This window comes from Vulpes lagopus, chromosome 10 (genome assembly GCF_018345385.1).
Source record: "Vulpes lagopus strain Blue_001 chromosome 10, ASM1834538v1, whole genome shotgun sequence".
NCBI classification, from domain to species: Eukaryota; Metazoa; Chordata; class Mammalia; order Carnivora; family Canidae; genus Vulpes; species Vulpes lagopus.
Genome location: NC_054833.1, coordinates 19,831,542 through 19,842,336, shown reverse-complemented (window position 1 = coordinate 19,842,336; position 10,795 = coordinate 19,831,542). Strand labels below are relative to the sequence as shown.

General features: G+C 36.8%; 1 pseudogene; it reads right to left on the bottom strand.

Annotated features, from left to right (window-relative positions):
- Positions 1-310: 310 nt before the first annotated feature.
- Positions 311-780, bottom strand: LOC121500841 (annotated as a pseudogene).
- Between the last annotated feature and the right edge of the window lie 10,015 nt (positions 781-10,795).

Genomic DNA, 10,795 nt, shown 5'->3' with positions numbered 1-10,795 from the left:
TTATAGAGTGGTTACTACTTGCCAAAACACACAAGGGAATTGTTCCTTTTAGATGTTCATGACCCAGTCAGATGCTACCATGATTATTCCCACTGATCAAATAAAGTGAGAAATTAAGTAACTTACCCAGGAGCACTCATAGGATTTCAATCAACTCACCCAATGTCAGAACCTGAGCTCTCTATTTTAAGTTTTATTTATTCATTTTTTTTCCTGATTCAGATTTATTTGTACAAATAGCACAGGAGGACACCAGTCCTATGCAGACGGAAGGCCAGGGGTCACAGCAGTGCTTCCATCTTCACATTGGCTAACAGAAGCCTCTTTGCTGGAGCTTTCGTGGGGCCTGGGCACCTTTGGGAGCCAGAGCCTGAGTGGCAGCTGAAGCCTGGGCTTTGGTTTGAGCTTTGCCCTTGGCCTTTGGCTGGCAGAGCCTGAGACTGTTGGCAATGTAGGCATGTGCAAGTGTCTCAAGCTTGAGATAAGAGATGTAGGTAAGTTGATTGAGCTGGTGGCTGCCACCCTTTGGGATCTTGGGCTTGACCTGATTGGGCTTGACAAAAACCTGGAAAGCCTCAGCCCATGCACTTGTGGCCTTGATGTTCTTGGCCTGCATCTTCTTTAGGCCCTTCTTGTACTTCTTGGCAAAGCACATGTTCCTCAGGAACTTAGGGTCCACCCCCTTAACAGATTTTTATCTTTGTGATTGGGGTTTCTTGATGCTGCTTCATGCCATTTTCATGACTGGTTGTGTGTGGTGTGGTTCTAGGTCTTGGCCATGTCTGTACCAAAGCCATAGCTCCTGAGTACGTAGGACCAGCCTAGTTTCCTATTTTTGACTTCAGCTACTTCAGATGTTTTCTGGTTCAGTGCTACTCAAAAAGGTCCAACTATAAGTCTACAAACCATCTGCACCATTTAACTGAGCTGATTTTTTTTTTTTTTGATAGCAAGGATTTCCCAGTGAAGAAAGCATACATTCTATCTGAACGAAGGTTGATTTTCCTCAAGAAATAAGTTGCCAACATCTCACCAACAATGCAATGTTTGGAACGGTGTGCTAGTTCAGTTCATTATGTAAAAGGAAACTCTCTTACTATATGATGATCACACATTGAGAGAGTGTGTATAATGGTATACAACTTTCTTCTTGCTATTCCTTTCAAGTTGCTGTTCAGCTCATAAAGAACTTAGTTGAGGTTTCCCTATCTCTCTCTTCATCCCCTTCTGTCCTCACCTCACCACCCCAAACAGTCCTCAGTTCTTCCTCAGCCCTGTTCACCTTTTCCAGGCTACAGCTCTATCCTACGTAAGCCTCACTGGGTTCCCAGAGTTCTGAGCATTGCTCCTGGCTCTAAGGCTAGATCCTTACTGTGCTTTGGGGGAGGAGGCCTGAGGTCTTTCAGATTCCTCAGAGTAGAGCTTCTGCAGAAAAAAATAAATACAACACATCCCTTTTAGCCAATATTGGCCACTTCCTATGGAATAGCTTCAGGTGTTATTCTCTTAATTAAGAAAGTCCTGTTCTGCCCCAAAGGAAAAAGGAGAGGATGAAAAGGAATAAAAATTCTACTCTACCAAATAAACACCCTCTGGTTGTATTTATTTTTTTTCACATGTTGAGGAATATGGAAAATTATAACCTCCTTGAATGGCATTTGGAACCCACTATTCTTGATCAAGCACCCATCTGTCAGACATTAACGCAAAATTGATCTTTGATGCACACAGCACGTACAGGGTAAGAGGAGAACATAATGGGTCTTTTTAAAAAATGAAGAGAAGATATTGCCTTCCTCATTCTTTAGGGCTTCTGACTCTTAAGTCAATTGCTATCTGGTGGATCCATCAATTGAATGAAAAATTTTCTGTTTGTGTATATTTTCTGGAGGAAGAGTAGTTTCTGACTCCAGGTAGGTTGATGACACATTCCTGATCTGTTTGCCCAATGCAGAGAGAGAAGTCAACTATGTAGTTAGCATATTTTTCTTCTTCCACTTTTGGGTATGTGGAAAAATATATATTTAATCACATTTTTATAAAAATAAGACAAATTAATAAACAATTTTGTGTGGCACAACCATGAAAATCCATGCCATGGCATCAGACTATGCTTATGTCTTCTCCAGCCATCTCACAATACCCTTCACCCCTAATGGAGGAAAAAAGTAAATGTACATCTTATTCTATGTAAGTCAATAAAGGAAGGTGACAGATTTGAACTTCATTTGGCAATGGTTAAATGGAGAGGACATGTAACTTAAGACAAAATAAAACTTGAAGGCAATGCCAATTTGGAATTTAAATTTTTCTGTCTTGAGACAATTTGGATATCTGCAGGAGATGAATTTTTTCTACAAACTGAAAGAAATCTCTTAATTTTTCAGTAATGATGGACATGTTGTCACATGTCTGTTCTTAGCTTTCAACTTTTACTTTGCTTCTCCTCTGGAACTTAGATCACTTATGAAAATACAGTAGTATAGACTTTCATTTGTACTTTGCAAACAAATAAGAAAATTAGCTTGTACTACATTCAACTATACTTTTCAAGAGAGAAAGAGGAAAATATGTAACAAATCTAAATTGAACTAAAAACTATGCTATTTTTGTAGATGTGAGGTTAGGTAGTTATCATTTAAGGATTTTTTATGTTTATTTGGAAAGTCTTGTATCTTAATAGAGACTTTTGCAAATAAGCACATTGGATTAAATACCAATTAGCTCATAAAGTAAGCCCTAAACAGTTAAAACCATATGCCTTCTTTGCTACGCGTCTTAGATACCAAGAGCTCAACTAAGTCACTCTGAATGCTTCTCAGTGGTCACCCCTGACATTTTCTGACATGCTTCCCAGAACTCAGGGACTAAGGAACATCTGGTGCCACATTTATGATTTATCATTACATAAACCAAAGATACTGAGAGTGCCCACACGAAAGAAGCACACAGTAAACAAGTTTAATTTCAATAATAATCAGTCTTTGATTTGTGCTGTTAACTTTTCAAAGAATTTTCATAAGCAAATAACATGAAATTACATTTAAACATCACTTTATCATCTCCAGGACCCATTTACATGATTTATTTCATTTGCCTTTCACAAGAATTCTGTAGAATAGATGGGACAGGAATCATATCCACATTTTTCAGATGAGAAAACCTAGAGTTGAAAAAGTGAAGGGATCTGGGCACACAACTAGTAAGGAGTGATGTTACAAGTTCTCTGGTGCTCTTTTCACCATGCCTTGATGTAACTCCAATTTAATTACTCCTGCTGATCTTACAATTGTCTTTCCAGACAATTAGAGGTGATACTATGATACATATCATAATTATATCAATATAATAGTTATAATGTTGTCTCAGGTTGGATAGTAGTTTCTTTGAGGAGCTACTTCTGTATTTAAAAGAAAAAGAAGTCATGTCTCATTTGAGCTTTCTGCGTATACTGTGCTCTTAGACCTTAAGGAAGAAAGAAAGAAAGAAGAAAGAAAGAAAGAAAGAAAGAAAGAAAGAAAGAAAGAAAGAAAGAAAGAAAGAAAGAAAGAAAAGGGAAAAAAAAGAAAAGGAAAGGAAAAAAAGAAAAGAAAAGAAGCTTTTAAGAGTGGAGAATGTGGAGAGGAAGAGCACTGAATGGTAGAGTCTAAGACCAGCTGGGGGTGGATCCATACCCAGCTAATTATGTGGCCTTGGTAAAATCACTAGGGATGGGTGCTAGCTTTGTGGACAGGGTGCCAAATACTGGTAGGTAAGATTCCTCATACAATGTTCTTAAAAATCTGTCTTCTAAATGGGGGAAAAATTAACTAACTCTCTCAGGGCACCATAACAGAAAATTAGAATCGGGATTTATGGCTCCAAGACCTGCACTGGTCTCGATATTCTCAAGATTTTGTTGACTGCAATGACCTTTAAAAGTCCCTTTCATCTCTCAAATTCTAAGTCTACTTTGATATTACAGAGATTCACTATCAAATCAAACTCCCAGTTGATTTCATTCCCCTATGGCTCTTTGACAATTTGAAATTTTGAAATTTAAATTCGAGGTATGCCTCAAATGCTCAGTGGTTGAGCATCTGTTTTGGCTCAGGGTGTGATCCCAGGGTCCTGGGATTGAGTCCCACATCGGGCTCCCTGGAGGAAGCCTACTTCTCCCTCTGCTTATGTCTCTGCCTCTCTGTGTGTCTTTTATGAATAAATAAAAATTAAAAAATTACTTTTCTCTCTCCTGTTCATATTGATTGCTTTCTATTACTCTGTCCTCCAGGTCACTGATCTGTTCTTCTACTTCCTCTATCCTATTATTTATCCCCTCTAGTGTATTTTTAATTTCAGTTACTGAGATTTTCATCTCTGATTGGTTCTTTATGTTTTCTATCTCTCTTTTTAAGGGTGTCTCTGAGATTCTCTATTTTTTTTTCTCAAGTCCAATGAGTATCTTTATGATCATTACTTTAAATTTTCTATCGAGTATACTACTTATCTCCATTTCCTTGAGATATCCTGCTTAAACTTGTCCAGTTCTTTCATTTGGAAAATATTCCTCTGTCTTTTTATTTTGTCTAACACTCTATATCTGTTTCTATGTGTTAGGGGTGTTAGCTATGCCTCTTGCTTTTGAGAATAATGGCCTTATGAAGAAGAGGTCCTATAGTGCCCTGCAATGCAATGTCCTTTGTTCATCAGAACCTGGCCCTTCTGGAGTGTCTCCTATGTGTGGTGTGTGTACTTTACTGTAGTAACTGAGCTGTGTTTGCCTTCAGTCCAGTCATATGCAATGGCTCTCTTTGCATGTTGTGGCCAGGGCTTAGTCCCTGTGTTGTCAATGGGTCAGTCTGGGGCCACACTGGGCTTAAGTTGAGTCAGACCAGGCATTTGCAGAGATGAAGTCGCACCAAACTGCAGGGCATTTTCCTTGCGTAGTGCCCTGAGAAGCTTTTGTTCGTAGGTGGAGCCTGCAGTCAAACTAGTGTTGCTCCCAGTCCACTACTGGAGACTCAGTCTGATGGTCATATGTAGTTATCTGTCCCTCTCCATGGGGCAGAAGTCAGGTCACTATAGAGTGGTGCTGGCCCCTGTTAGGGTTGCTTGCTCACTACCATGCTTGTGGCACTGCTTTGGATAGATTCCAGCCCAGAGCATATTGGATGGGGCAGGGAATGTAGTATTTACAAGGCTTTTTGCTGATCCACTGCAGGGGGGACCTGTAGCCATTGGGACCAAGGCAGGTCAGGTTGAAGGGGGAAGATCTATAAAAGTACATGGGGGTGAGGCAGCAGTGTTAAGTTTTGGTGGGTCTGCTATGGGAGGGGACCTGGAGCAGAGGCCTGTCCAGGGGAGAAGCAGGTCTACAAGAGAATGTGGGAATAGAGAAAACCATTAGTAAGTTAGGTAGTGAGTGTTGGCACTCTGCTGGTTCCTGCAGATGTCCATGTGTTTATGTTTGGGGCAGGGGAGGGAAATGGCATCCACCAACTCCTTGTTCCTGGAGAAATCTCCCAAAATCCCCTCCAGCACATGCTCTAAGATTAGTAAACAAATCTCCATCTCATATACCCCAGGCACTTTTAAAACTGTTGCTTCTAAGTTGTATCTCTGCGGGGCTGTTTGTTGTTGTCTCTTGAGGGGAAGTGGGGATTCAGTATTCTCTTGCCCTCCTAACTCTCCCAGAGCCAAGCCTGCTGATTTTTAAAGTTCTAGGTGTTAAAGCTCTGCTGATTGTAAGAACTCACTAAATTCATCCCTTTTGGCTTCCAAAGTCAAATATTATGGGGATTTGTCTTTCCTGTGTAGGTCCCTCATTTGGGCTCTACGGTGTGAAAGTCTGTTTCTCTTCCTTCTCTGTGCCTGTGCCATCCGTCCTTCCTGTGGACCGTTCCACTGGTCCATTTAGCTTCTAACCATATCTCTGCACTTCCTACGTTCTTTAATGTGGTCTCTTTTAGACATTTATCTGTAGAGGGTTCCGCCAGTCTTTGGGTCATTTTTTAGGTTATTTACACTGTTGTGGTTATTATCTAGTTGTATTCGTGGGACAAGGTGAGCTTAGGGTCCTCCTACTAGTCTATCTTCCCCAGAAGTCTCACAAGTCACCCTTATAAAAGCTTTTTAAGCCGGCATACAGCCTTTAAGAATTGTAATTAACCCACACTTCATTTTGCTGGAAATCAAGTAGTTTGGCTTCTTTTTGAAGAAATTTCTACTCATCAATGAAAGGAAGAATGTAGAATCTCCCTGGAAAGGAATTTATAGCTCTAAGAATCACTACTCCAGAAGTTGATAAAATTTAAACCAATGAATTTGACAGATTATCTAAAGTGTTCTCATCTAACCATTATGTCATTTTGTATAAAATCTAGATGTGCAGTATTTAGAACTAAAGAAGACTTTTCAGATCATGTAATCAAGCCCCTATTATCTCCAGACCTGAAACAGAAGTCCAAATTAGAGATTTGCTTCAACATCTAACTAAACAAGGAGTCCTCAAATCATAGTATAGAGCCTGAGGGAGCCTGTTGTTTTCTGTGTTCATGGGCAGAGATAGTCAGGATGGAAATTTCCAGAGTCTTAGTCATCATACTAAGAATAATCTATGAAAACACATACTCTGCATACCTGAGGCTTGAGTCTCAAATTCCTATTTGATTTTCTATCCTGGGAAACTAAGCTAAATAATAGGTAAACCTAAAAAACTATATTTACCCCATCATCTTAAGGCATAGACTGCAAGCCAACTATACAGTCTATTCCTTGTTCTCTCTCAAGAGAGAACCTTGGACTTGCCTTCTAGATCTTTTCTTTCTTGCTGTGGAGAAAGAAGGATGCAAAAAGACAAGACCAGTGATGAAAAATGATCCCTTCCTCCTCAAACTAGAGACCAGCTGGCCTAAGTTCCTACACCATTTCTCCCTTATCTGGGTACTCCTTTAATTTGGTTTCCAAGTATAATGATACTTCTTAAGGTAAAGACCCACACAAGATGGTGGCATCACATCAACTATATGGGAGAAAATATCTAGAAATTATGTTCTATAGAATGCAGCTGGGAAAAACGATCCCAATGACCAAACACCTGTAGGAATCCTACATCTCATAGAAGCTTGTGTTATACGCTCATGACTACAGATCAGGTAATTGATGCCCAGATGGTGAATAAGCTCCATCTATGAGGAGAATGAAAGATGAAGAGAGAAGGAAAAACTAAATCCATTGAATGCTCACCAAAAATAAACTGAATTTATTTTGGAAACCTCCAAATCAATTTGAATTGACTGTTTGGTTTTTTCCATTCATAAGAACTGAGGGCTCCTTAGCTCAGTAATAGAGAAAAATATTTTTCAGTTTTTTGCACACTTATGTGTCTAAAAGTGAAATGAATTCCCCTAAACAATCAACTTCTTTGAGTGCCCATTATGTGCTAGGTGTTCTGTTGTGTGCTTAAAATTGTCTCACAAAACAAATTTTTCTGAAATAGATAACAAAAAGAGAAAGTGCAGGATTATGGAGAATGAATATTTCTCACTTTAATAGATTATTTCCATAAGATGGAAATGGTGATGAAAATACCACACTGACTAATGTTCCAACAGCATTGTATAAGAATACAACATAACTTCATCAGAACATATTATAAAACTTAAATTGATTTTAAATCTGAGCAAATTTTAATGTGTTTAATTAAACTATTATATTTCTTCTGTGAATTATATATTAATATTCTTTGTCTATTATTGGTTGTTTGTATTTTAGTTACCAGTGTGACTCTGTATTTATTATAGTTATTAATTCCTTGACTGTTATTTATGTTCTTCTAATTATAATTTGTCATTTAACTTTTAAAATACCTTTTTAATAGAGGAGATATTAATTTTATGGGTTAATATCTATAAACCTTTTGTGTTTTGTTTTAAAGGCCTTCCTCACTTCTGTTACAAAAAAAATCTTTAATAATTTATAGTTTTGATTTTAACATTTAGGACTTTGCATCTGAAATTTACTTTGATTATGGTGTGTGATAGAAATTTTGTTTTTTTTTCACCAAATGTATAGCCAAGTGTTCCTACACAATTTTTTCAGGTTTTTTTCTTCTTTCTCTGTTCATTTGGAGTGACATTGTCCTCACACACCAAATTTCCAGATGGACACATGCTGTATTTTTATCTAATGTTCTGTTTTTCTTTTCCATTGATCTATTTACACTGTCTCATGCCATATGAGCAGTTCTCATTGTTCTTCTCTTTTAGAATTTTTATAGTTATTCCTGTTTTTTTACTTTGCAGATGATTTTGTTTTAGCATCTAGGTGATTTTTATTTTCTTATTTACATTTTATCTATTTCTTTAAATTATTGTGTGTAATTTTTATAACCTAAAAATTATATTTTAGAATTTTTGTTTTTATAAGGGATATACTATTTTATTTTTTATTTTTATTTTTTTGGGATATGCTATTTTAAATACAAAATAAAGAAAACATTTCTGGATACAGCTTTGCTTTCTTTAATCACCTAGTTTGAAACACATACCCTGGTGCTAATTACAGAGGATTTCTTTTTTTGACAACTTCTATACCATTGACATAAAAGATAATACTAAGGAACACTGCAAGACAGCATAGCATAGTGAGAAACACGTGAATTTTGACGTACAAGACCTAGACTCGAGCTTATTTGACAATGGATAAGCCAAATGTTTTGGGGGAGTTTTGTTTTGTTCGGGTTTGGTTTTGGTTTTAACATGTATGCATGTATTTTTAGTGAACTAGAGGTGACGTATAACCTACAAATTTCAGGTATACAACATAATGATTTGATATTTGTGTACATTGCAAAGTTATCACCACAATAAGTCTAGTTGACATCTACCACCATACATAGTTACCATTATTTTCTTGTGATAAGAACTTTTAAGATTTACTTTCTTAGCAACTTCTGAATATACAATACAGTATATTTAACTTCTGGATATACAATACAGTATTTTTAACTACTGTCACCATGCTGTACATTACATGCCCATGACATTATTTTATGGCTGGAAGTTTGTACTGTTTGACTCCTTTTGCCCATTTTACTCCCTGTCTTAGCAACCACAAATTTGTTTTCTGTATCTATAAGCTTGGTTTTTTACTTTCTTGCTTATTTTGTTTTTTTTTTTTTAGATTTAAAATATAAGTGAGAATATATGGTATTTGTCTTCCTCTGTCTGACTTATTTCATTTAGTATAATACCCTCAAAGTCCATTCATGTTTTTTTCAAAATGGCAAGATTTTATTCTTTTTTTATGGCTGAATAGGTACTCCATTGTGTGTAATTCCAATTTTTAAAGAAGATTTTCTTTATTTATTCATGAGAGACACAGAGAGAGAGGCAGAGACATAGGCAGAGGGATGAGTATTATACACTGTATTCTTCTTTTTCTTCAAATTTTATTTAAATTCTAGTTAGTCAACATAGAGTGCAATGTTGGTTTCAGGAGTAGAATTGTATTCTTACAATAAATTAAACTAGAGAAAACAAAATGTTAAGAAAATCATAAAAAAGAGAAAATACATTTACCGTACTGTATTATTAAAACTCTATGTACAAGCGCACCCACACAGTTCAAACCTGTATTGTTCAAGTATCAACTATATGTTCCATTTTCTTTGGATAAATACCCAGAAGTGAAGTTGCTGGATCATATAGTAGTTTTATTTTTAATTTTTTGGGGAACCCCCATACTATTTTCCATAGTAGTTGCAGCAATTTACATTTCTATCAACAGTGCATGTGTTCCTTTTCTCCACATCTTCACCAACACTTATTATTTCTTGTCTCTTTGAGGATAGCCATTCTAACAAGTGGGAGATGATAGCTCACTGTGGTTTTGATTTGCATTTCCCTGATAATTAGTGATGTTAAGCATTTTTTTGTCTGCCTGTTGTTCATCTGTATGTCTTCTTTGGTAAAATGTTTATTTAGATTCTCTGACCATTTTTGTTGGTTCATTTTGTTTTTGAGAGAAAAAGAGAAAGAGAGCATGAGTTGGGGAGTGGAGGGACAAAGGGAGAGAAAGAGAATCTTAATCAGGCTCCATGCCCAGCATAGAGCCCAACCTAGGGCTCTATCTCAGGACCCTGAGATTATGACCTGAGCTGAAATCAGGAGTCAGATGCTTAACCAACTGAGTCACCCAGGCAAAACCTGACCGTTCTTAACCAGATGATGATGGTAATGATGATGATAATGAGGAGGATGATGATGATGATGTTTCTGTTGAGTTATATAAGTTCTTTATAAATATTGGCTATTTTCCCCTTATTAGATATATGATTTGCAAATATTTTCTCCTGTTCAGTAGGCTGCTTTTTCATTTTATTAATGGTTTCCTTTCTTGTACAGAGACTTTTAGGTGGATGTAGCCCCACTTGTGTATTTTTACTTTTACTATCTTTACATTTGGAGTCAGATCCAAAAAGTCATTGCCAAGACCAAAGTCAAGATGTTTACCACCTATATATTTTTCTAGGATTTTTATGGTTTCAGGTCTTTAATTGTTTTGAGTAAATGTTTGTGTAAATGCAAATACTAGTCTAGTTTCATTCTTTGGCATGTGGCTGTCCTGTCCCTGTAATATATTATTGTCTATTTTGTCATAAATTAATTGGGCATATATGTATGTGTTCATATCTAGGCTTTTTGTTTTGTTCCATGAGTCCATGTGTCTGATTTTGTATCAACAGACTATTGCTTTGATTGCTATAGATTTTTGATATTTTTTGAAATAAGGGATGTGATGTTTCCAGCATAGT